At 51.9% G+C, this 26322-nt stretch overlaps 1 protein-coding gene across 1 annotated transcript in view; it reads right to left on the bottom strand.

Moving 5' to 3' along the window:
* The window catches only part of SPATA13 (spermatogenesis associated 13), a 71905-nt gene that overhangs the window by 13677 nt on the left and 31906 nt on the right, over positions 1-26322 (bottom strand). The window lies entirely within an intron of this gene.

Raw genomic sequence — 26322 nt, forward strand, 5'->3', positions numbered from 1 at the left:
GACTCACAGGGTTATTTTGCGAGTCAGGATACTGAGTGAACCATGTGTGATTTAGTTGGAAATTTGTGTTCCAAAGTGGATATAAAAAATATAGATAATGTTTCTAACTCATGTGTCAATAAGCTTGAGGAGGAAACGAAAGTGGAAAATATTGATACAATCCTTTTTTTAAAAAGTGTCCTCCTTCCATCGTTTCCCTGCAAGGCACAGTAGGTGCTGCTAAAATCAGAAGGTGCTGACGGTATCGTAAGCGAAGCCATGCACCATGCTTCCTAGCTGTCACAGGGCGCAGGGCAGAACTCACAATGTCAGAATGAGGAGCTAGCTGGCACCTTTACCAAAATAAGAGAAAGCCCTTCTGAGAATGGCTGTGGCCTTTTGGACGGACCACCTGGCACTCAGATCTCCTGCTGGGACAGCAGTCCGCTCACCAAGGCTCGTCTGTCATTGAACGTCCCCTGTTTGGAGGACAAGGCCCCATGGCACAGGCACCTGGCTCTTGCCTGAGGACGCAGTGTGGCTGGCCTTGGGCATGAGAACATCTGACAAAGGACGGGACTGGAAGGCAAGCCTAAGGGTTAGAGCAAGCACCGGGGCTGCTCCCGCAGGGCCTGAGCAACGGAGTGGCAGGTTTGAACAGAGGTCCCCTGGTACCGCAGAAAGAGACCAGATGTTGGAGTGACGGAGGCCGGGTCTGAACCGTAGCCCCGCCCCTTCCGGGCGGGGACCGGAACCAGGCAAGTCAGACTCTCCCAGCTCCACACGCTTCCGCTGTAAACGGTAGTTTCTTTCTTTTTGGAGAATTAGGGGGGATGATGTGGGTCACGTTCCCAGCATCCTTGGTCCGTGGCTGGGACTCGCTCAAAGGAGCCACCGTGGTGACGGCAGCGAGCGTGGTCGTGGCTGGGCTGAAGGAGAGCGACTTGGCCTCAGCACGCAGCGGGCGGGGCAGACGCTGGGCCCAGGAGACCGCGGGGAAGGCGGGTCAGCTGGATCGGGAGGGCCCACCGTGCCGCAACATGGAACCGGCCGCCGGAAGCCAAGTGCGAGGACCCGCACGTCCAGCTGATGTGGCAGCAACAGAGAGGGGGAAATCCACGATGATTCAGAAACTCCCGAATTCCTGGGAGAACTTTCCAGAAAGGGAGTCCGGGGAGGAGCCGGTGGGGCAGGAGGGTGAAGGCCGAGCTGGATGCTAGTGGGAGAGCTCCGTGCGCCCTGCTTCTTTCAAGGACCTGCGAGTCGGAATTTCTAGTAACTTTACCCTCAGGGGACAGGTCTACATTCTAAACTGAGGAACCTGTTTTTAAAAATGAGATATTTTCTTATTATTTTTAATTTGTGTTTCATTTTATTTTTTAAAGTGAGATATTTCCTAATCTTTATTTTGTACTGAGTCTTCAAGATCTGATGTGCATCTTACATTCCCAGCCCATCCCCTCTGGACGAGCCACGTTTCGGGTGCCCTGCAGACACCTGTCCGTCCCAGGTCCGGGCTCCCAGCTCTGCACACCAGGCCCCCAGGGCTCTCCTCCTGCCCTCACTCGGGCCCTGGGCCCCGTGCGGCCACTCCTGCCCTGCGCTGCGGTCACAGCACTCTCAGGCAGAGGACACGAGGTCACCTGGCCGTTGCTGGGGTGCGTCTGGGGGGTGGGGAGAAAGCCCAGAGGAAGCAAACGCACTTGCGGTAAAGGCACGAGCCTTTCTCATCAGGCTACCAGGGAGGTAACGGTAAGGCTGCAACCCTCCTCTAACCGGGGCCCTCGGGCAGCTGCCCCAGCACTGCGCCCACTAGCACGGTGGTTAACGGCGGGCCTGGTCTGTCGGGGCCCAGAGCACCAAAGGCGGCGATGAGCCCCGAGCATCCCTCCTCCTCCCGTCTCCGCGGACTGCTGCGCTCAGGAAAGTCAAACACCTGGGCCCCTCCCCACAGTGGAGTCAGAAACCACGCTGTCCCTAAAGACCCTCCGAACTGCGTTTCCCAGGAGAATCCTTTACCACCTCATCTGGCGTTGCTACGAAAATCAGTAAAGGGGAAAAAAGCCACGTGATAACGTGCAAACCCAGCGGTCGCAGGAGTTTAAAGGAAAAAGGATTCCGTCGAAAACAGGCTGAACCTTTACGGGACGCAGAGGGTAGAGTTATCTGGAAACAGACGTGAACCTCGCACGCTGGACGGTGTCCGACCGCATCACGAACGCCTGGAAAGGAGCTCCGGCCGAGGGGTCTCAACGAGAGCGTTTGGGTCCCTCGGGTCAGCCTGTCCTGAGCCGCAGAAACGAGGTGGTCCCTGGGCTGTCAGCCCGCTCGGCGGGGCAGGGCGGGGGGCCCGAGCGGGAGAGACGCTGTGTGTCCGGGGGCCGGCGAAGGAATCGGAGCGAAAGCACCTGGCAAATGTCCTAGCTTGACCAACCTTCCAGCTAAATGAGCTGGAGCCAGCCTCTGGGCCTCTTCCACCCCACGTGCCCATCTGTACGATGGGCACAAGTCCACACGTCCCACGTGTTCAGAGGTCACTCTTCGGCCTCACGTCCCACGTCTGACCCGTCCGCAGATCCGGACCCTGCCCTCGGCGCGTGTCCAGAACCTGCCGCCCCCCACAGCTCCCCGCGACTCAAGCCTCGGCCACCTCGAGCCGGGTCACTGCAGCAGCGCCTCTGCACCCGCCTCCCGCCCCGCCCCCTCCACGAGTCTCACCAAAGCGGCCAGAGTGATGGTGCTACAGCCCCCAGACATCGGACCACTCAGGCCCCTGCCCCCAAGCCACCCGCGGGGGACAAAGCCCAGGTCCTTGAAGACCCCCCCCAAAACACACACCGTATCTCCCCCCCCACCCCCCACTCAGCTCTGACCCTGACGGCTGCCCGCTTCCTGCACCTGGCTCCCCTCCTCAGGGCCTGCTGTCCCCTCCCCCAAGGCCTTCCCCGACATCCCACCGAAAACTGCCCAGTCTTCTTTCCCAGTTTCTTTTCCCCACAGCATTTATCACCACCTAAGATACTTTGCTTGTCATGTCTCCCCCAACTAAAAGGTAAGCTACCTAAAGCCCGTCATTTTTGCCTGCTTTGCTCTCCACTGTACTCCTGGTATCTGGACCACTGCCTGGCACACAGGGGCTTGGTTAATATTTGCTGGAGGCCTGACGGACGGATGGAAACACAGCACACGGGCAAGAGCAGGAAGGGGCTTCGGGGCCAGACAGACTGGTTTCAAACGACGGTGCAGCACGATGGGCTTTTTAAAGTGGGAGTCCTTGGTCACCCCGTTCTGGTTTTTCACCTGCAAACGTGGATGATAAGACCCTTCTCAACGGGTCATTTGTCGGTTCTCAACACATAACTGTTGTTCTTAGTTTGCCGGGAACCTCAAGTGAAATGACGTACACAAGAGCACCCTGTCAACTGAGAGGCGACGCGAGGTGCGAGGCCGGCGCAGCGGGCGTCTGCAGTGTGCCAGGCGCGGCTGAGGGCGCGTGCCATCAGCGTTCCCACCTTACAGATGAGTAACTGCGGCCCCAACACCGCACGGCTGGGGCAGCAGCAGGGCCCCAAGCCCAGGGCGTCTGAATCCCGCCCACCGGGGGCCCGGCCCTCCCAGGGCCGCCTTTGCTGTTAGAGTTAGAAATCACGCGGTGCCCACGTCCTCGCACCTCCGCGTCATTCACGGGTCCTCTGCTCACCTTTTCCTCCCCCTCCCAGTCCCCGCTCCCAGCTGATCTGACTAACTTCATCCTTTTCCCTTCGGGACCTTAACTGCTTTCATGATCTTAAAATCCCTTCTAAGCTGATGGCTCCCTGTGTTTCTGTCCCTTGACTTACAGGCATTTTATGGAGTTGGATTTTTCCAGCGTCTGGCCGGGGGGGATTAGGTGGTACATTTTGATGCTCTATCTGCACGGGGCACGGTTGCCTGCCACGCCCACACTTGCCGCCTTTACATGTGTGTTTCCCTTCTGAGGCCGGAACTCCCTTGAGAGAAGAGACGGGGTCTATTTTTGTACCCCCAGCACCCAGTGTCATGCCTGGCATGCAGAAGGCATGCAGCAAGTGGACTGCAAATTGCTGATGAAGTTTACCTTTTCATCTGGGGGCACGAGGGCTGGGGAGAGGCGGGGTACACACCTGGGCCTCCCCGTTTCCAGCCTCCACCCCGCCCTGGGCCACCCCCATGCTGCCCCAAGGCCAACTTCGGAAAACATGGTTCCACCGTGTGTGCAAGAAACCACACAGCAGGGATCTGCTGCGTCATCACAAATTCTTCTGCAGGATGCCATCTACCCCGGCCCCTCCAGTTAAACAGTCCCCTCTCCCACCCAGAGCCCACCCCGCTGGGCAGACCTCCTCCCCACGGCGGCCCTCCCCCACCCCACCCAGCAGCCCCCGGCTCGACAGCATCTCCTCACCAAGGAGCGTGTGTGTCACGTAAAACCTTCCACTGCAGACGAAGGTTCACACGGTGCCTTTCTCGGAGATTAAGTTTCATTCCTTTTTCTTTTTTCGCGGTGACTTTTTATTTAGGGGTGTTTTGCATGACGTAGATTCATGGAGGTTCAGCAGCGTTAAGTACATTCACATTGTTGTGCAACCATCTCCAAAACTCTTTCGCCTTGCGAAACTAAAACTCTGTCCCCATTCAAGACTAATTCTTTCTCCTCTCCCCCACCCCCATTCCTTGGCAACTAGCGTTCTGCTTTCTGTTCCTGTGATTTGAACACTTTACATCCTTCAAGTGAGTGGAATCACACGGTATTTGCCCTTCTGTGGCTGGCTTATCCATTCAGCACAGTGTCCTCGAAGTTCATCCATGGAGTTACCTGTATCCAATTTCCTTCCTTTTTAAGGTGGGATAACATGCCACTGCACCTAATACCATCCGTCTGTCCAGGTGCATTTGGGTGGCTTCTGCCTCTTGAACGTGGCCATGCAAATACCTCCTCGAGATCCTGCTGTAAATTCTTCCGGATGTGTATCCAGAGGTGGGATGGCTGGTCATGGGGAAATTCGATTTCAGCTTTTCTGAGGAACCTCCACACCTTTCTCCATGGTGGCCGCACTATTCTACACTCTCACCAATGGCACGTGGGGTTCCAGCGTCTCCAGATCCTTCCCAGCTGTACTATTTCTTTTGTTGAATAAGTAGGTGTGGAAAAGCCGTGTTTGAAAAGGATCTTGTAAACGTTGAGCAAAGTCTGTTGCAAATTGAAATGAAAACCCTGAGCTCCTAGACAGAGGATCCTGAGAGCAGACGTGCTGCTTGTCCACCACGCCCGTCTAAGCCCCCACCACGCCCGGCGGGAATATCCTTCTGGTCTAAAGGCTCTGCGTGCTGATGACAGCACACACCTCTGCAGGGACAGTTCTGGGACCACAGAGTAAATGTGCATAAACATTCTACATTTCTGTAACATGAATTTATCCATATTTCCAGCCCTGGCCTGATGCAGCTTCAGAAACATTCAGGAGAGAACCCTGTAGCCATAGAGGACGTGCCATTGTACAGTCAGGACTGCCGCAGACAGTGGAGATGATGGGAGTCTTTTTTTTTTTTCAATTTCATTTATTCTTTTTTTTGGCCATGCTGCAAGGCTTGCAGGATCTTTTTTAAAAAAATAAATTGATTTATTTATTTTATTTTTGGCTGCGTTGGGTCTCTGTTGCTGCGCGTGGGCTTTCTCTAGTTGTGGTGAGCAGGGGCTACTCTTCGTTACGGTGCCTGGGCTTCTTATTTTTGTGGGGTTTGTTTTTGTTTGTGCGCCCCTTTATTTTTGGCTGCGTTGGGTCTCTGTTGCTGCGCGTGGGCTTTCTCTAGTTGTGGTGAGCAGGGGCTACTCTTCGTTACGGTGCGTGGGCTTCTCATTGTGGTGGCTTCTCTTGTTGTGGAGCACGGACGGGCTCTAGGCCCGCGGGCTTCAGTAGTTGTGGCGCACGGGCTCAGTAGTTGTGGCACACGGGCTCAGTAGCGGTGGCTCGCGGGCGCTAGAGCGCAGGCTCAGTAGTTGTGGCGCACGGGCTTAGTTGCTCCGCGGCATGTGAGATCTTCCCGGACCAGGGCTCGAAACCGTGTCCCCTGCATTGGCAGGCGGATTTCTTAACCACTGCGCCACCAGGGAAGTCCGACAATGGGAGTCTTGTAAAAAAGGCCAGCAATGAACGGTATCCACACTCCTTGGGGAGGGTGACATTCCTCTGTCTGAACCTGGATTTCATGTCTGTGAGGGGAGAAAACCTGACAACTGATCCTCAAGGTGAGTTTTTAGGACAGGACACATCACACATCACCAACAACGGAAAACTTTATCCTGTAACACGCGCTGGAGGTTAAGGCCTTCCTACAGGATCCTGAGTCCCGCTCGCGGCAAACAGGCCCCCAGCCCGTGTCCCAGCAGGAATTTTTCTCAGGACACACATCAGATCTCTCCTGTTTGGCTTAATTTTGCGTGTTTAAGGACTTTTGATCAGAGGGATGGAATTTCAGAAGCATAAGACCTTGCTGGGACCCCGGCCAGGCCCCGTTAGAAAAGGCCCCGAGCTTTCCCGAGCCTTCCTTTCTCTTTGCATCTGGGGAAAACTGTCCCCTTACCTGTCGCACGGGGTCGGGGAGGGCAGGGGACAGATCAGGGGAAGGTAAGAGCTAACATGGCGGGTGTCATGACCGGGCATCCGCCGTGCAGGCCACACGGGTGTGGGCGCTGGTCGCCTGGCCGGCACAACGTTCTCCAGGGGTGTCCCACTGAAACAAGGGTCACTTCAGGGAAACCCCCGCTCTTAGAATCATCCGTCAAAAATACGGACGTTAGGAAACCTCCTGCTGATCGCTCAGGCTTCCTCAGGTTGGAGATAAGCTGTTCTCACGTGCCATCCTAAGAGCGGAAACGGCAAAGCCAGGCGGGCGGGTGGGCGGTCTGCGCTCAGAGCCCAGGGCGGCCTTCACGGGGAGCTGCTGCAGCCGTGTCTGGACCACCGGCCAGGTCCCTGCACCCGGCGCAGCTCCCGAGCCCCAAGATGCAACAGAGGGCATGAACCCGGCCACAGGGGGTCGTGGATGTCAGAACACGCCCCCCGACTCCGGGGCCACTCCTCTAGGGTGGATGGCGTCCCATCACGGGGTGGCGGGGGGCGTTCAGAAAACACAGATTCCTGCACTGGACCAGGGAGCCGGGTCCTCCAGGGGGAGCGGGGGCAGGAGGGGGTGTCTGCTGAGAATCTCTTTCCAAAGCCCCCCAGGCGATTCTGACGCCTGGCTACATTTGGAAACCACAGGCACTCAAGCTAAACTTCCTTAACCCCACGTGCAGGGGTCTGCCCTGGGATGTGCGCTGTGTGGCCCGTCTACACAGCGACATAAGCTGGAGAACAGTGGATTCTGATCTCGTTGCTTGAACACCCCCGCTTTAGCCACTTTGTGAGCGTTCCCTGCGTTCTACAAAAAGGACGCAATCCTTTGGTCCACACTGACCTGTCCACCTGGAGCGATGTCCCCACCCAAAGAGCCCATCCAATTCCCCCTTCTCCCTCGGGGCGGCCAAGCTCTCACTCCCCGGTGACGGGTTATGATTTCCCACTCTCCTCCCTGCGTTCCCTGCCCCTGTGCGGTAACGGTCTCCGGTTTTAAAACGTTCACCATATTTACACCGTCATTATATTTTAGCCGTTTCACTGCAATATCCCCCTTAGCTGTGGGTGCGTCCGTCCTCACGTCTGCCCCACCCCTGCCCCAGCTCTGACTTCCTCGGGGACAAGAGCCACGCTGTTAGTCAGTGCCAGGCCACCCAATTAAAGCGCGAAATCCTTCCTGTCTAGAACTTAATGTTGCTTTTAGGAAAGTCACGATTAGCCTAATTTAGACTTTCAAACCACTTTCCATACATAGTATTTTCGAATCTTTTAAACATGTTGACATTAAGAAGGTCAAAAAGGTACTAGAAATGGACGTGCTACCCTTCACTGATAACCTTTTGTAATGTCCACGGGTCTTCTGGAAATAGCCGTCCCAGCAGAGAACTTTACATCTGGACTCAACATAGGGCCTCGGCCGCCTTCTGATGCCCAAGCAGTGATGGGAGTCACGTCACAGCGGAACTTCATTTACACCAAACCTCCAAGGGGCACTGTTTCTACAAGGAGTTTAAAAGGTTTGTTTTAGGGCTGGGCTTCCCTGGTGGCGCAGTGGTTGAGGGTCCGCCTGCCGATGCGGGGGACACGGGTTCGCGCCCCGGTCCGGGAAGATCCCACGTGCCGCGGAGCGGCTGGGCCCGTGAGCCATGGTCGCTGGGCCTGCGCGTCCGGAGCCTGTGCTCCGCAACGGGAGAGGCCACAACAGTGAGAGGCCCGCGTACGGCAACAAAAAAAAGGTTTGTTTTAAACCACGAAAAGTGAAAATTTTCCTTCTTCTCAATGTAAAGGCAAATCTGTCCTAGAGGTGTATCCGATACGCTCTCTATCACCTGCGGAAGCGGCACTCCGGGCCCTGAGACAGGCAGGTTGGGGTGTGGGCCCGGAGCCCTGGGCAGCTGGACAGACCTCAGCCTCCAACCCAGACCTGGGTTTAGGCTCTGGGTTCCTCAGTGTCCTGCCACGAGCCCTGGCGTTCTACCCCGGGCGTGTCCCCTGCAGTCTGTTTGCTCCTCTCTTCCTTGGGTTTGGCTCTGATCGTGGCTGCCCGTCCATCCTAGCCTCGCCCGTCTCCTCCACTCGGCCGCCCCCTGGCAGCTCGAAGCTGCTCTCCTCGCCCCTCCCAGCTCCTGGCAGCTGCCTTGCAGGCTGGCTGAACAAATCCTGAGGAGGAACCCTTCCAGTCTCACCGCATCCCCGGAATGAGCTCACAGTGTGTACCAGGCACTGTGCTAAGCGCTTAAATAAATCATCTCATCCAAGCCCTGTACGCCTCCTGGAATTATTACTGTCTGTTTAAACAGGAGGAAATTGTGGCTCAAAGAGATTAAGGAACTGCTCCCCGGCGGTGGGGCTGGAATTCAACCCCAGATCTGTCTGGCTCCCAAGCCATCCTGCCGCACACCCGCCTGGCCCTGGCCTCTCTGAGCCGCAGGGACCGCACAGCTCCCGCCCTCAGGCCCTGCGGGACATCCCTCCCGGGAGCCGCCGAGCCGTCCCGTAGGCCCCCTGGCCAATCAGGGATCTCAAAGAAAACAGAGCCCCCCATCCAGCAAGCTCTCCGCTTTATTTTACGCTGGCATGTCACTGAAGGCTGATTAAACACTGCGTTTGCGCCACACACACATACACGCTTCGTACAGCGAGTCCACGAAAGACGGTCCCGGGAACACACACGGAACCAGCGGGAAAGAGAAGATTCGGGCCGAGCTGCCTCCTTCTTTCTCTTTACAGCCAGGCTCATCAAAGGCCGGCAGGGCTGGAGTGCGGGAGCCGGGGGGCGCGGACCCCACGCAGGAGGCCTGACCAGCTGTGTATCCCAGCGACCGGAGAGCAACCCGCTCAGCGTGGAGGCTGCGTCCAGCCTCCCTGGGCCTCCGCACACTGGGAATGAGGACTGGGACCCGTGCCCGCCCCGGGAGCAGAGGAATGTGGGGGGGCGGGCTCCATCAGGCCCGGCGCTGCCCGGGAATAAACACAGGCGCGCACACCCCTCCCCCGCCCAGGGGGAGGCCGGGCCACTCCTCCGCGCCAGACAGTGGGACCACCGGCCACTCAAGTGACAAGCACAGCCACTTGGCAGGCAGGCCTGTGCTCTGAACGCAGGAATATCTGGGCTACTTCTTTTTCTTTTTCTAAATTTTTGTTAGTGAAGAGGCCAGAAGTAGAAGCCCTAATCACATCCCTGTCTGCTGTCGGCCTGCACAGAAAGCCGAACAAAACAAGGAAGAAGCACAAAATACACACTGCACTGCGAGGCCCAAGGCTGACTTCAGACTCACCTATAATTCCCATTCATTTCAGCCTGAGCTACTGATTTAAGGCAAAAACAGCGACAAGACTTCTTTTTTTTTTTTTAAGCATCCTACTGCATCCGTGTGTAGCAGTCAGCCAGAATTCTTTCTGTGAAGCATTTTTCCTTACTCCTTTTAAAGAATACATGGGGGTTCCAACTGACAACTTCCTAGTATCAGAGAACCATGTTTCCTTCACACTTAAATAGGAATTAGTCTAGCTGACAACACTCACAAAAACACTGACAAGCAAGGTGGGATAAAGCACCATACAGTAACTGAGTCTTGGGCAATAACACTTCTGCAAACAGTCGACGGTATTTTTCAAAAATCAATTCATACCCTTAAACCTCACACACCCCAAATTAGCAAGGAACACTGTTACGGACCCCAGCAATAATCTCCTGTATAAAGAAATTTCATGTAACAGAAGCAAAAACTAGCACAGCAAAAACCAGATCCGTAACTCTTAACGGAGAGTCCCCGTTTGATTCTTACTACTTTCTATTTCACACCAACGGCTGTGCTGTAACCCAAACCAGCTTTCTCTCTCCCTCTCTCTCTCCCTCTCTCTCTCTCTCTCTCTCTCTCTCTCTCTCACACACACACACACACACACACACACACACACACACACACACACACACATCCGACAAGAAGCAGCAGAGAGAGCCCTGCAACCTGCAAGGACACAGAGGGGAATTGGCAACGTGGCCAGACACAGGAGTCCATTCTCTGCACACGTACCCAGGTGAAGGCTTTCCAGACTCCAGAATCTTGCAATCTCCCCTCTAGCCACCATCCTTCTGTTTGGAAAACAGCCACGTTCAGAGCGGGGCTGGAGGCTGACTGCGCATCACGGAGGCTCGCACAGGCTCTGGCAGCGGAGACGGCAGCGTCGCTTATTCACTGCTGACGCCTGTGGCTGCCCGGCCAGAGCCTCACTGCTCACAGCGCCCGCCCACGGGCGGCTGAGGTTACAGCCTGAGACTGGACGGCGGGGAGGAAAGCCTAAACGCAGGCCAGGCGGCCACCCAGGAAACCAGGCACCGCATCTGCCTACCAGGGGCCCCGAGAGCCTCCGATGACGGTGGGAGAAAGGGAAGGTGCCGGCTGCTCTTCGTCACAATCCCAAAGCCCGAGGCAGACCCCAAGAGAGCTTTCAAGATGTAAGCTATTATAAACAGGATGGACAAACAACCGGCTCCTACAGCGAACGATATTCACTATCCTGTGATAAAGTATAATGGAAAAGAATACTTTAAAAGAATGTATGTATATGTATAACTGAATCACTTTGCTGTACAGCAGAAACTGACACAACGCTGTCAATCAACTGTACTTCAATTAAAAAAAATAAAGGGGCGGGGGCTCAAAAAAAAAAAGAAGGAACCTATTTCATGGGGGAAGAAGCAGAGAGGTCGCTAGGTTCAAAACTGGAGTTGGAATTTCACGCTAAGGCATGACAAAAATTTCAGTTGTGACATTACACTATGTTAACCGCACATCTGTGAACTCATTTTAAAAGTGGGATTTGTTTAAAAACATATATGTAAATATGTGTGTACCTTCTACGATGTGACAAGGATATGCATATCTTTTACTGTAAAAAGTATCTGTTCTCTATAATGAAGAGAATTGTCTTTTTGTGTTAAAGAGGCGCTCTCTAGCTGACACGGGTTATTTATTTCCTGTATACTTTTTTCCCAGTTACCTACAACGAGCAAGTCATACTGTGAAACGACACCTATTAACAAACAGCTTCCTTCAATTTCCCCACAACACGAAGGTGCTGACTTTTTAAGTTAACGAGCAAGGAGATGGTATACACAGAGTAGTGATTCCATGGTCGCCCCCCCAGGAAAGGGCTAAAAACTGAGCCCGTGAGCACATGCCGGCTCTGGGGTGATGGGCACGCCCTGGCATCACTGCACGGGTTCAGACCTCCAGGGGCTCCGTGTCTGGTCTGTACAGCGGGGACAACCGGGCTCCGACAGCGCTCTCAGGGTTCCTGAGAACATAGCACCAAGTTTAGAACAATGCGGGCACTTTCTTGGGGGTTAATGAACAGCACAGATCGTGCGGCCGCTTCTCTGACAAACCTCAGGCCCCTTGACCGCGCTCAGTGGGCAAAGCTGCACGGCCAGGTACAACAGCCACGCCGACCACGTGCTTTATCACAGGCTCTTCTCCTCTTTAACTATTTGTGGCTGTTTCTATTGATCTGGTGCATCCCACCTTTAAATCCAGGGAAGGCTTCAATAAACCACAACAAAGGCGAAACCTGCGAGCACACATACACCACTCACCAAACCGGATCGGCTTCGAATCTACCCCTTGCAAGTATTTTTAAACAATGATCGAAAAGAGTAAAATTTTTAAAAACGATTAACAGACAGTTCATTCAATTGGGGCACACCAGTTCTTTCTTTCTTCCTTCCTTTCTCCCTCCCTCCCTCCCCCCCCATATATATATATTTTTGGGGGGGCCACACTGCGAGACATGTGGGATCTCAGACCCTGACCCCCTTCAGTGGAAGCATGGTGTTTCAACCACCGGACCCACCAGGGAATTCCCAGGGCATATCTATTCTTAATAAAGGCAGTGCTTCATTAAATGACGGACTCAAAAGATTCCTTGAAATTGTTTTTCAGGGCAGACCACTCTCTGTGAGGTAAGGTTTCCTGTATCCCATGTGGAATACTAATATAACATGGTCCATGAAAAATGTCTGAAAACCAATGAACACTGTATCTACTTCCTGGAAATCCAGAGGATACGTCAGTCCCCACAGGCTACAAATCCAGATCGTGGTATCTGTGTCACCCTGTTTAACACAGAATTTCCCATAAGGCCACAAAACTCTCTGTCTACGATAACACGTATTACTGCCCCAAAGGGTGCGGTCCAGGGACCAGTGGCTCCGGGTGGCTGGAGAGCCGGTCCCTGGTGGGGAGTGAAGACTGCAGACCCCACCGGCCTGCGGAATCACAGGCTGACTTTGACCAGACCCAGGGATCTGGGATCGGAGGCACACTCAGCCTTGAGGAGTGTTAGTTCAGAAACGAAGGAAGAGCACGGGATGCAAGGGTGGACCTGGTTCTCGTCAGAATGAACAAGTGAAACGCTGAATACCGAGACACAAAGCAGTGAAACGGGAATCAATCTGAAGCGTGTCCTTTCTAACGAAGCTTAAAATCCAGCAGGAGGCAAATAAAATCCAGAGTGCTTTCATTTCCTTAAAATTTTTTTCTGGTTAAAATTGCAAGTTTTCCAAAAGAGGAAGCTCTCTTGGCCACATTTCCTTGGTATTGTCTTAATTTGGTTCTACGGCTCACTTTCCCTTTCCCTGGGCAGCTGGTACAAAGGGCAGCTTCTGTTTCCCAAGGACTTTTGCTAAATCCAGAGATGGGGTCAGGGTGCTAGATTAAGGTCCTTGGGATTTTAGGATCTTAAACCAAAGGCATTCACTAAGTAAACTTACTTTACTGCACACACACTCAAAACAAACATAAAGATAAAAAGAAGGAAAAAAATAAATAAACAAAAACTGCATTTCAATGGGGCAACTTCTCAAAGGAAGACGACCCAAAAAAACGCTTCCAAGATATTTTTGGAAGAAGCTACACAGAAGGTTAGACTTTTAGGTCTGGAAAGTTCTTTAGTGATTAGAGCCTATATTTACCAGATCAATAGAATACTGCAACGAAGACCTTAAGCACAGTTGAAGGAAGTCTTAACCTCCTCCACCCCCCCAGACGCCTCCCTCCCCGCAACCCCTCCGCCCCCGCCGCCAACACACGAATCTATTCTCCTTGGATAAGATGCTGCTATGTGGTCAGGACTAGGCTGTCACCAACCTTGACTACTGGTACCACGAAAAGAATTCAGCAAGGGATTAAGTCCCACGGGAAAGAGGAGAAATCCAAATTATACATTAATATCAAATATTTAGAAATCAGAGATGATAAAATAAGTCAGAATCACGTGGGATGTTACGATCATTTTTACTCTACAGTAAGGCTATTTTCAGCCCAGTGGCCCTAAGACCCCTACATAGTTACATCCATACGTGTGGAAAAGGAGGCTGCTGGCGAGGTAAGTTAGCAGTGGAACCTCAAACTCAAACCAGGGCTCAGCCCTCCGCCTGTCCAGAACCGGTTCTTGAGATGAGCAGGTGGTCCTTAAGGTTCCATTTAGCTCTGAATTTCTGGTATCTTCTTAAGTACAATACGGTACAGGTTTTCTTTTTCTTTTTTTTCCTTTGGCTGCGTTAGGTCTTCATTGCTGTGCCCGGGCTTTCTCTAGTTGCGGCGAGCGGAGGCCGCTCTTTGTTGCGGTGCGCGAGCTTCTCATTGCGGTGGCTTCTCTCGTCGCGGAGCACGGGCTCTAGGCACGTGGGCTTCAGTAGTTGTGGCTCGCGGGCTCAGGAGTTGTGGCTCGCAGGCTTAGTTGCTCCGCGGCATGTGGGATCCTCCCGGACCAGGGCTTGAACCCGTGTCCCCTGCATTGGCGGGCGGATTCTTAACCACTGCGCCACCAGGGAAGTCCAGGTACAGGTTTTCTTACGTGGCCACCTTCTGATATTGGGCAGAAAGATCACCAGCATTGGATATCTACTCAGCAACAAATGTTTCCCAGCTGTTGCTGCCTCACCAAAGCTGCAGCCTCCCTGCATGGTTCAGAGATGTCCTTAACCTGGGAAGATTCTAGAACTTCCCCTCTTTTCTAGGCTTGGGTAAGGCCCCATTACCAAGAGCTACAGGACAGGCACAGGGCGGCAGGCGGCCCCGAGGACGGTCATGCTATTCTCCAGCCCAGCACTACTGCCAATTTCAGAAAATGAGCTCAAGGCTGGGCGCACGTCAGAACCGAGGAAGCCCCTGCCCTCGGCTGGACTGAGCCCCAGCCCAGACCCCCACCTGAGCAACAACCCCCCAGAATCACGAGGAACACAGTGAGGGTTCTGAGTACACTCCCTCGCTGTCCCCGTTGCTGATACAGGGCTGCAGTTCCCAAAGCTGCAGTGGGGGCATTTCTGAACAGGAAGTAATCAGCTACATTTGCCATCAGTTACTCAGACCCACGTTCCCTTGTCTATTAGCATAAATAATGGAGTATCCAGAGGGATGCCTTTATTCTAAATGGATTAAAGACAAACATTAGTACTAATCTACAGGTCACAGTTACGCCATTTTCCAGAGAAACATAAGAAAACACCACCAGAGACGGTCAACGCAACACATAACGTTTTCTAGCACATACTGACGTAGAACCGTAGACCCCGTTTCGGTAAGCTGCCTGCCCGAGGATGGCTAAGGTAGGCTCCATTTAGGTCTCCCTGAAACATCGTTCAGCAGCCAGACTCCTGAACGCAGCGGGGAGGCCCAATCACTTAGACACACAGGAAACGGAGCGGGGGGAACACGAACGAGCCGTTGAGAACCAAAGGCAGAGGATGAAGAGGTGTGTCTTCAAAGCTACTGCTCTTTCACCCGAGGTACCGTGTGCCTATCCACCCTAACTGATGGAAGATGTGCTCTCAGTGCCTTAGTGAACCCTCCCATCTACCCCACCCCACGCCCCCCACTCCAAAACCGCCCCAAACAAGACAGTGGTCCTGGGCTCTGATTACAACTTTTAGACTGATTCAGAAACAGATACAAAATTGTCCTTTAAACGATAAGGTGCCATCTCTACGTTAAGACGGAGGCCTTTCCTGTCTTCTGTAAACAACCATGTGGGGTTTCCATCCTTCAAGGCCTGGGACACATTTCACTTCTTTTCTGTATTTATTGGCCTTTGGATCCTTTGGATCTCGTTCAAACCTAACGAGAGCAAACCAAGATAATGGATGAATTTCACTTTTTTCTTTGTTGTAATCAAAGGCAACGATTAGGGTGTGGACTTAAACACTGACACATGGGTAAACTTCTGTGCACAGAAATGAAAGAACTTTGTGCTCTGTTCCTGCAAAAGCACAGCGCCTGGGAGACAGCAAGTGGAATGGAGCAATGTGGGCTTTGGGGTCTGTCTGATCCGCTTTGATCGCTGGCTTCACGATCTAGGACTTAGATCTCGATGAGCGAGTGAGCGAGTGAGCGAGTGAAAAGCATGGCACGTTTTTAAGCCTCAGATTCCGTCCACAAGACCAGTGACACGAGCGGAGGCTGGATGATTGGTGGTGGTTTGCTCCATGTTCAGTTCTCTTGCTCTCCTTCCCCTGACTTTTAATGTTCTTTCTTTTCCTGTTTTTTAAAAAAATTTATTTTATTGACGTATAGTTGATTCACAACGTTGTGTTAGTTTCAGGCGTACAGCAAAGTGATTCAACTGTACATGTATATATAAATATCTTCTTTTTCATATTCTTTTCCATTACGGTTTATTAGAGGATACCGAATATAATTTCCTGCTCTTTTCCTTTTAAAAAATCCAATTTCTTAGACTTGGCATTAGACACATGATATTTTGAAAACTTTTTTAACTCTGTAGTTTAGAATGATTGGAACAAATACACGTCTTAGAACCGAGAAGCTTTTAAATGTTAGAAGATGAGAATTTCAAGAGTGTGCTGGAAAAACGTTAAAGAAACGTTATGATGTTTTTCTGAGACAGGAACTAGAACACTGTGTTCCTTTAAAAAAAAAAAAACCCAACTCTTGATTCTGGGCACTGATAAGGCTGAGACAGCAGCTAAGTGCTATTGAAGCCCACACACCTCTCAGACGCGCAGGCCTGCGGTCTAAGGCCCCGGTGTCTGTATCTGCAGGGCCTGTGCCTGCAGATGGAACCCTTTCCTGGCTCTAAATCGGTCTGACCGTGGAGTCCACGTGGTCAGCAGGGAGAGATTTTAGCCAGGACGGTGTCAGGAGGCAGGAGGACACCCGCCTAAAGACAAGAGGACAGAATCATCTTGTTTCACAAATAAATACACCCAGCGCCTGCCATCACGGGCAGGAGAGCGTGAAGCGGGCTGGAGATGGAACTCCAGACCCGACGCACGTGCACACCTGACCATCAGGGCTCGACGTCACCGACCCTTCAACCAGCCTCCCGAGAGCTCCGCTAATCACCCTCCACAGGTCCTGAGCAAGGATGATCCGACTAAATATTGTCTCTCTGATTCATCATTGAAAGAAAACTTTGGAAAAGCAGACGCAGAAAGAGCTCATCCAAACAATAAGAGATCAGACAAGGTTTGGTTAAAATAATCTCAAGGCATCACACACACACCCTTCAACACCTGCCATTCCTTTTCTTTTCTTCTTTCCTTTTAACAGAAAATTGAGAGGCGCTTCTGGGTGATACTGTTGGAAAGTCTTTGATAAGGCCTGAAATTCTGGATTAAGAGAGTCAACAGAAAACATTCATTCGAGTTACCTTCTTTTTTCCTATAACCTGAGTGTTTGCATTTTAGATCAGTTTAACCTATATTTGGATAATAATCAAACAGAATATCGTTCCATATGGACTCCTGGTGCCCCAGGGCCTTACTGATTAGATTAAGTGACTTGTCAAAGGTTAAACTGCTTGTCAGTGCAGTTGAGTTAGTAACTCAGAACTCTGGTTGCAAACACAGCTCACCACTCATCACTATCCTTGTCCCTAGAACAATTAGTGCTTCTCTTTAGGTCTTTGTAACAATTTACTGCACACTTACTGTGTACCAGGTCACTCTCACCCATCTGTGGGATGGACAACAGTAATATTTCCTATTACAGACGAGGACATTAAGACGTTGAGGTTAAATAACTTGCCAAGGTCACATGGCTAGTCAATAGAGGACTGGGACTCCGCTGCTTTTTTGACCCAAAGCCTGGTTCATAAGAAAATTAACTTTCATAACAATTATTAGAACAGAACAACGCCAGAATAACAAATTAGAAGTAGGATCAACGACAACAAAAAACTAAGGCAAAGGGAAGAAACCTATATTCTTTGTCTTGACCAAGTAAAAAATAAAATTAAAGTCTTAATAAAGTTATTAACTTCATTGCAAGACTTTTAAAAAAATATGCTTCAGTAATTTCTTACAATTTATTTAATTTTAAAAAATCAGTTGAAATGGCATAAACCCTTATGATTAAACTGCCCCCAGTTCCTTCATGTTGGGGTATTAGAACAGAACTCTAGATCAAGGAATGGAACTTTCTGATGTATATTTAAAAGACTATTTCTTTCAAAAATATTTAGTACAAATGAACATTGACACAGTCAATTACCGAGCTTTCAGATACGGTAATATGAAGCCAAAAGAGTTTTTTTTAACATGATAGCAAAACAGTTTTTAATTAGCCCTAGCACTTACGGGAAATTTTCGGCTATCAAATCAGAAAACCAACAGCAATAAACAAAATAGATAAAATGCCCCCACACTCACACATAAGGTCTGGACTCCTCACACAATCTTGCAGACACCCTCCTGCATCCTGGCTCTGCCCTCTCACTGAACTGAAACCGCTTTGCTCAAGACCTACAAGTTCCTAATTGCCGCTGGAGCCATGCGTATGGTTCAGAGCATCCGACTTGACCCTGGGCACAGGTGACACGGTAACCACCACCTCCCTGGAGCCCAGCATCCTTGGACATCGGGACACCACTCACCTGTCTGGCCACTCCTTTTCTTTCTTTTTTTTTTTTAAAAAGCAGTCACAGATTTATTTATTTATGTATTTATTTTTGGCTGCATTGGGCCTTTGTTGCTGTGCACAGCTTTCTCTAGATGCGGTGAGCGGGGGCTACTTTGTTGCGGTGCACGGGCTTCTCCTCGCGGCAGCTTCTCTTTGTTGTGGAGCATGGCCTCTAGGTGCGTGGGCTACGGTAGTTATGGCACGCCGGCTACGGTAGTTGTGGCACACGGGCTCAGTAGTTGTGGCGCACGGGCTTAGTCGCTCCGTCCCCATCACCGGGGCACCGGGGTGTCTGCCCCCCAAAACATCCGGACAATTGTTCGACCTCCACGTCTTCGTTTCTCCAGGAGAACCGTCGTGTTCCTAGTTCAGGGCTCTGCCCACCGACTCTCTCCTCTGTCCCCAGGCAGGTCCACAGTCTAGCCAGTGACATCACCAAAATGCAAACCTGACCATCCCACTCCACTTAAAACCCTTCTGCGGCTCCTGGTTGCCCCCAGGATAAAGTCGGACCCCCTTCACAGGAGGCCCTGAATGGGCAGGCTCTGTCTGACCTCTGGTAGTCCGATCCCTCGTCCAGACCCGCCTCTCAACCCTGCCCCTCAGCTCATCCCGCTACAGCCTCAGGGGCTGCTGCAAGGCCCTCCCACCAGGTAGTCCGGCTGCCTGCAAGGCCCACGTCAAAAACATGACACACGCATCATGCCCAGAACGCCTCAACTTCAACGTACAAAGGTGCAGCTGATTCACCTCTGTTATCACTGAGGACCAGAGGTCTCCCCCTGTGATCACGGGACGAGAATTCTGCATGTCACACCCATGATGCGTCAACTCTGATCACCAGCTCTGGATGCTTTAAAGTAATGACCAGAAGCACTCTGAGCACAGATTCCCTGATTTTTCCATGTTTTACAGCTCTCAATTTTTATCTGACTGAAAATAATTTTTTAGCAATTCACCTTGATTAAGCCTCTTCAAAGTGTTTCGTTTTCATAAATATGACTCTCTTTTGAGTCTCATATTTACATTTCATTTGTTTATGGAGCTGAACTAGATCCGTGACTACAGTAATGACTACAGCTGCCAGAGCTAGCTCGGAGCCATGCCCTTGACTCCCAAGAAGGACACAGCTCCACCCATGAGGGTGGCATGGAGGCCGCCGCCCCCCACGCGAGCCCTGGGCGGGCGCAGGCCTTGTCCGCACCAAGGACACTTCCAATCTGATGAACGCATGGCTGGGTTAAGAAAGTTTCTGAGGGTGACCCAGACCTGGGTTTCTCAAGTTTCTCTCCTCTGGCTCCTACTCTCCGCACATGCTGTTCCCCTGACGTCTGGGACCCTTTCCTGCGAGGGCTTCAACGCTTGCACCTGGACAAACCCCTCCTCCAGCAAGAAAATACAAAGAAAATACACGGGACTAAAAGTAACTGCACGCATGCGCAGTTGGGACAAATTATGGACAAAAAGATACAAAAGACTAAAAAAAAACTCAACTGCCGCTTCTGAAGAGCCTGGAGCAATGGCAGGGCGCTGCGCATGCCCCCTGCCCTGAGCAGCACCTAAGCGGTGGGCCAACTGCCTAAGCCACCCCTCCGGCGCGACCCCTGGACACACTCCTACCCTCACCCCGGATAAGGGACCAGCTCGCCCCCCGCCCCTCGGGGAATGAGGGAGCAAGGGAAACTGTTACTTGTTCTCAATCCCCCCCCAACCCCCCCACCCGCCCACCCCCGCCACCGGCTGCAGCAGGGGCCCCAGTAAAGCCCTGCCTGAATTTCTCATCTGGCCTCTAATCAATTTCTATTGATTAAGGAGGCCAAGAACCCTGGTCGGTATCACCCCCAGCCTGGAATACACCTTCTCCCAACAACACACTTATCTAACTCCAGCTCAGCCTTCAAGTCTCAGCTTTGACCTCATATTCCCAGACGGGATTTGCCTGCTCTGCGGTTACACTCACCTCCTTTGCTGTTGCAGTGGCTTTCCGGGTCTGGACACCAGCCGGGAGGTTCCATGGGCTCAGTCTCTGGCTTCCTGGGTGTAGCCAGCCTCCACAAAGTGCCTCTCTTATCATAGGGCTCATACTGATAAATACATATGTGTTACACAACAGCAGGCATATGTGTTCAGTGGATCAATACAAATGAGGTGTCTCCTAACCCAAGAGCATATGGAAAGCTCAAGTCAGAAAGGTTTCAGCGCACCTTGGACGCGTCCTGAAATGCCACTGTTTGACTATGTCCTAATGGCACGTCCTACATCATTTCCTAATGATATTAAGATTATCAACTTCATAATGAGGTTGGATAAACTGGCCTTTACAACCAATACTAGTTCCTAAATGCGGGAAAGTAAATAAGCACGTACGTAAGGAAATCTCTCCGTGGCTGAGAACATACATCTCTGCACAAAACCAAACGGAGGGACCGAAAGTTGCGGGCGGGGAAGGATATCCCAAGTGATAACCTCAGTTGCCCTTTGAAACTACTGGGCTTTAAAGACAGTGGACCGTCTTGACACAGGCCTTTCTCCCGTAGACAAACCAACCTGAAAGCTGCGTGGGAACCTTCACCAGAGGAAAGCCAGGCCGGCGTGCGGGCTGCGCGCGGGCAGCGGGCGGCAGTTGCGCGAGGCGCGCGGGCAGCTCCCCCCGCGTGCAGGACCCCGCGTGCAGCCCCGCGCGCAGGACCCCAGGCCCTCCAGCGCCGCGGACGTGCGGCCGCTGCCCCCGGCGCCCCGGCAGAAGGCAGCGCCCGTGCGGGGCTCGGGAGTTTACGGGTCCACCCAGAGAGGTCGCCGGGCTCACGATGGGCTAAGTAGGCCCGGCCCGGCCCCCCGCGGGAGCTCCCGCCCGGCCTTTCCGCGGACACGGACGGAGGGAGCCGGAACCCGCTCGGGGGGGACACCTGCCATCCCCTTGCAGACCTGGACGCGTCTCTGAAACGGGCCTCAGTGTGTTCTCGGCGAAAGGAAACAGGCGGCATGCTGCATTTCTCATCATTAAGTACATTAGTTTGGAAATTTCTAAGTTACCCAATTCCCCACCCTTATCTCTAGATTGATATTCTCGTGGTAGACCCTCGTCAAGAGCAGTGCGGTCTGTAGCGTTGTTTCCTTGCTTCCTCACTGACAGCGGAACTAGGAATTTTTAAAGCTCAGAGTAGGTTTTCAAAATAGCTCCTCCCCCCACCCACACTGGCCAGACGGATGTGCTTCACACAGAGGTGGCCACTTGTGTAATTTGGGTTATTCTTTTATAGAACAAGATATTATTCATATACATCATGCCCTTAAGGACTGGATTCTTTGGTTGTTTCCTAACTAAACTATGAGGTACACAGGTGGTTGTGAGTTAGAGTTTTACAACGCCATGGGTGACGGCTTAAACGATGACATGGCTCTGCTGCAGATCCAGCAATCGTGGCCCAGGCCACTGGGGAGGGGGGGCTACAGTGGTTTAACACGATCCTCTTTCCTAGCGTGCAAAGTGACTATGTTCATAAGAAATTAAGTCGCGAAAAAAAAAATCAAGCAATCATTTGAGTAATTTGGAGTTATTATTTTTTAATTCTATTTTTTGGCCGTGCCGCGCGGCATGTGGGATCCTAGTTCCCCGACCCGGGTGGTTTAACACGATCCTCTTTCCTAGCGTGCAAAGTGACTATGTTCATAAGAAATTAAGGCGCGGAAAAAAAAAATCAAGCAATCATTTGAGTAATTTGGAGTTATTATTTTTTAATTCTATTTTTTGGCCGTGCCGCGCGGCATGTGGGATCCTAGTTCCCCGACCCGGGATCGAACCCACGCCCCCTGCATTGGAAGCACGGAGTCTTAACCACCGGACAGCCAGGGAGGTCCCTTGTATTTATTTATTTTTATTTTTTTGGCCGCTCCACACAGCACGTGGGACGAAATACTTCAAAAAGCCATAAAAAGTCCATCAAGTCAACTCATGTTTGTGCCTCCCCAGAAAGTCATTTTCTCTATTTTTTATAATAAGTTTTCACTGGACCTAATCTTGCCGTTTTCTTTCCTCTGTGGCTCGGCATTATTACAAAATACTCTAATACTTCTTGGCTGAGTAAAAGCCTTATTGAAAACGTAACAAATATATTCTTAAATGGCATACGCAAATCTACTGGTTCAGTGGCATGCTGTATTCCTTTGCTTGTGACCCGTTAAGATTCCATCCAGCTAAGGAAACTGGATGTCGTTCTTTCTGGGAGACAGTTAAGACAATCACTTCATTTACATCACAGGAGAAAACTAATCTGAACTCGAGGCGTGGGATGGGTAGAAAGAGAAGCATGAGTAGACATGAAAATAAGAATTCTGAAGGGCGATCAAATCTGACTTCTGATCGGAACAGGGAGACCAGTTACGAGAGGAAAGATGGCAGGAACGGAAATAAGTATGGGAAAATCAGGCTGTGATGGAATAAGCTGCCTTGGATGTAAGAGAAAACATCATAAAAGGCAGCAAAGGTAGCGCCCTAGGAGAAAGTCAGCACTGCACAGGCACACTTGCTCAGACCCAAGGAAGAGCGAGGGGCATAAACACTATCGCCAACAAAGCCACAGGGTTTTTACAGGCTGGCACCCTCCCAGCCGTGAACCTGAGAAAAGCACTTCTGGGTGCCACTGTGATTCACGGTGGAATTCTCTTATTCCAACGCCACACCCGTGCAGTGGGTAAGCGGGACCAAGGATGGCTCCATGTAAGCTCTCCTCAGAGACATATGGGCCAGGGAGGAGGTGAGACAAGAGCTCTAAACAAAGCCATAGAGAAGTAACTGGTTCTGGAAAAGAGCCCAGCACCGTGCTGCAAAGTTCTGAGGAGGAGGACCTCACTTTCACCTAACAGGATTAGGTCTTCATTTCTTAAGAAAAGTTAAACTGCTAACGTTCACATTTCTACATTTTGAGAAAATGTTAGTTGTGGGCACCTCTGGGATTTGGAGATTTTGAGAACACTTGACCAGGGCGGAGGAAACATCCTTTTCACTCTTTTTAAAACCTTTGATTCTACGAAATTGCAAACAAACATGAAAGTAGAGAAATTTATATGATGAACCCAGAAGGATCAATATTTTACCAATTTCTCCCAACTAGCTCCCAACAATTTGGGGGATATTTTAAAGCAAATCTCCCATGTATCATTTTGTGCAACAAATATTAGTATGTACCCAAATGAACAAGGACTTAAAAATAACTACAACTATCATTATCCCAATGAACAAAATTAACAATAATTCCTTTTCTGAATACTGATTCCATGTGAAAATGTCCCCCCCTTGTCTCAAAATGACCTTTTTACAGCCGGTTGGTTGGTATCAGAATCCAAACAAGGTTCACACACACTGCATGTACTAAACATAATTCAGATCAAACCGAATCTGTCCATCTGGGCGGCACGTACCAGGGATTTTGCATTCAACACATGGTGGGCTCCTGAGGCGGGGTAGCCACTCCAGCACGTTGGTGGGATGGGAACCGGGCCCCAGTGCTGCCCACTCATAAGGCAGCTGAGAGGCCAGCTCTCAGAAGATGAAGAAGAAGGGGTGCAAAGTCTGGGGAGAGAAACGCTGCAGCTGGCGTGTCAGGTCCTCACCCTCCCCTGGGCTTACCTCCCAAACCAGATGATGGACGTGGCAGCTACATTATAATCAACCTGCTGCTAATCTCCCTGGGCCCAGGGAGCCAGCGGGAGAGGCTTCTATTTCAAGGAGTCCAGGACCCCATGGAGGTGGGATGTCCACCTGGGAAAGTGGGCGTGGCTTCTGCCCCTGCTCGGTCACTGGCACGGTGTGACCCACCTGATCTCCGGCTGCGCTTCACTCATACAGGGTCCCTGGGGGACAAAACCGATGAGGGCCTCCATGAAGGTACTGCTTGACTCGTGCAGCGGGAAATGGCCAAGTCCGGTGAACAGAGGGCGCGCCTGGGCCACCGCCACAGGGGATCGAGGGACCTCACTCAACTCCCAGATCTAAGTCGGTTCCAGACTCAGGGCCTCCTCATGGAGCAGAGGCCAGGTGACCTTGGGGTCGGGGGTCCCATTGCTGCAACTCTTCCTTCGAGGCCTCCCGTCACTTCTCTGGTGCCCCCGGAAACGGAAGTCCCCCCAGCAGTAAAATCTAAGCGATACTCTGGCCTCAGTGAGGGGTTAGCCTCTGTGGATTCCCGGTCAGAGCAAATGGCTTGTCTGAGGAGCCACTGGCGGAGCTCGGAGGGAACAAAATGGGTTCACGGACGGCTTTGGGGAAGGGGTGTGATTGGATACGTCAGAACACACTCAAAGCACGGGAAATCGTCTGTCCCACAGGAATCCCACTGCAAACGAGGCTGTCTGACAAGCGTGTGACATCATGTCTTGCGGGGCAAACGTCCATCTTTGCTCCTGGTCGTCCTGATGCTGACTCAGTGGGTTAAAAAAATAAAATGGCTCTGGTGGCAGCCACAGATGCCAAGCCTGGGCTAAACCACAGGGTGTCCCCTCAACAAAGTTAATGATACGGTTCCTTGAAGGACCCAGACGACTACTTGTGGGCAGGTGATTACAGTGGACCCTTTCCATAATAGAGGGGTAGGCGGTTTGTCCTTACTGGAAGAGACACTTATTCTAGATTCGGATTTGCCTGCCTTACCTATCCGACCCCTGCTGGAATCTCCCCGGAGAGAGGGTGAAGTTCACTATAGCCCAGAAACGAAGACGTCAACACAGGGGTTTGGGATCACTAAATAATACATCAACAAAGTATTTTGTTTCCATCTGGTAACTCAGCTCTGTCAAAACTGAATTTCCTCCCCCAAGAGAGAAGTACTTCCACCAGGGTCCCCAGCCCTGGCCCCGCTGACTCGGAGCCAAGGGCCGCCTTCTCAGCTTCCTCGTGCTCTGGAAAATAAGCGCCCAGGGAGCACGTGGGTGTCTTTTGCGGTCGCCGCCACCATCATTTCCCAACTGGACCAACGCAATAACCTTCCAATCAGCCTCCTTCCTCTACCCTCTCTCCCCAGACAGCCTTCCTCCCTGAAGCCCAGCTGGCAACGGCTTTCCGTTTCGCTCGGAATAACCCCGACTCCTTCTCGAGACCTGCGACGCCCCTTCTATCCAGCTTCTCTCTAACCTCCAGGCTGCACCGTCCTGTCCCACCCTAGACTCCCGAGCTCCGGGCGCCCCAGCCTTCTCGCTGAACCTCAGGCATACCAAGTTCCTGCCCGCTTTGGGCATCGGGTGCTCCTTCTCGCTGGGACCTCTCCTCTCTCAGAGCTTCCAGGTCTCGGCTCCAGTGTCACCTCCTTAGGGACATGAGGTCGCCCTCCACCACTCCCACTCCTCCTCTGCCTTGTCCAGCTTCACCGTCTCCAGAACGACCATCAGTGCCTGAGTTAATCCTACTTGTTCACTTACTGAATCTGCTTAAATGCTGGAATGTAAACGCTTTGTGATGCTGTATTCTCTGCTCTTCTCCAAATGGTGAAAGTGGCGCCTGGCTCAGAGCTGACGCCCAACACTTTTTTTTGGTAGATTGACTGATTTTTGACTCAGAGGGGGGAATACAGGAGATCATGGTGACTCTAAGCAAGCAGAACCACTACCAGCTGAGAGCTCGGAGTGACGGCTTGGAGCACCTCAGCTGGCAAAGACCAGCACAGGCAGGGCTCGGGACAGAGGCTCCGGAGCAAACGATGGGGTCACGTCGGGCTGAGCCAGAAGCGCCTCACAACCAGAGGCAGAGAAGAGAAGCGTCCTCTCCTGGTGTCACGTGTGCACGTACACGCAAT

The sequence above is a fragment of the Physeter macrocephalus genome, chromosome 13 (assembly GCF_002837175.3).
Source record: "Physeter macrocephalus isolate SW-GA chromosome 13, ASM283717v5, whole genome shotgun sequence".
NCBI lineage: Eukaryota > Metazoa > Chordata > Mammalia > Artiodactyla > Physeteridae > Physeter > Physeter macrocephalus.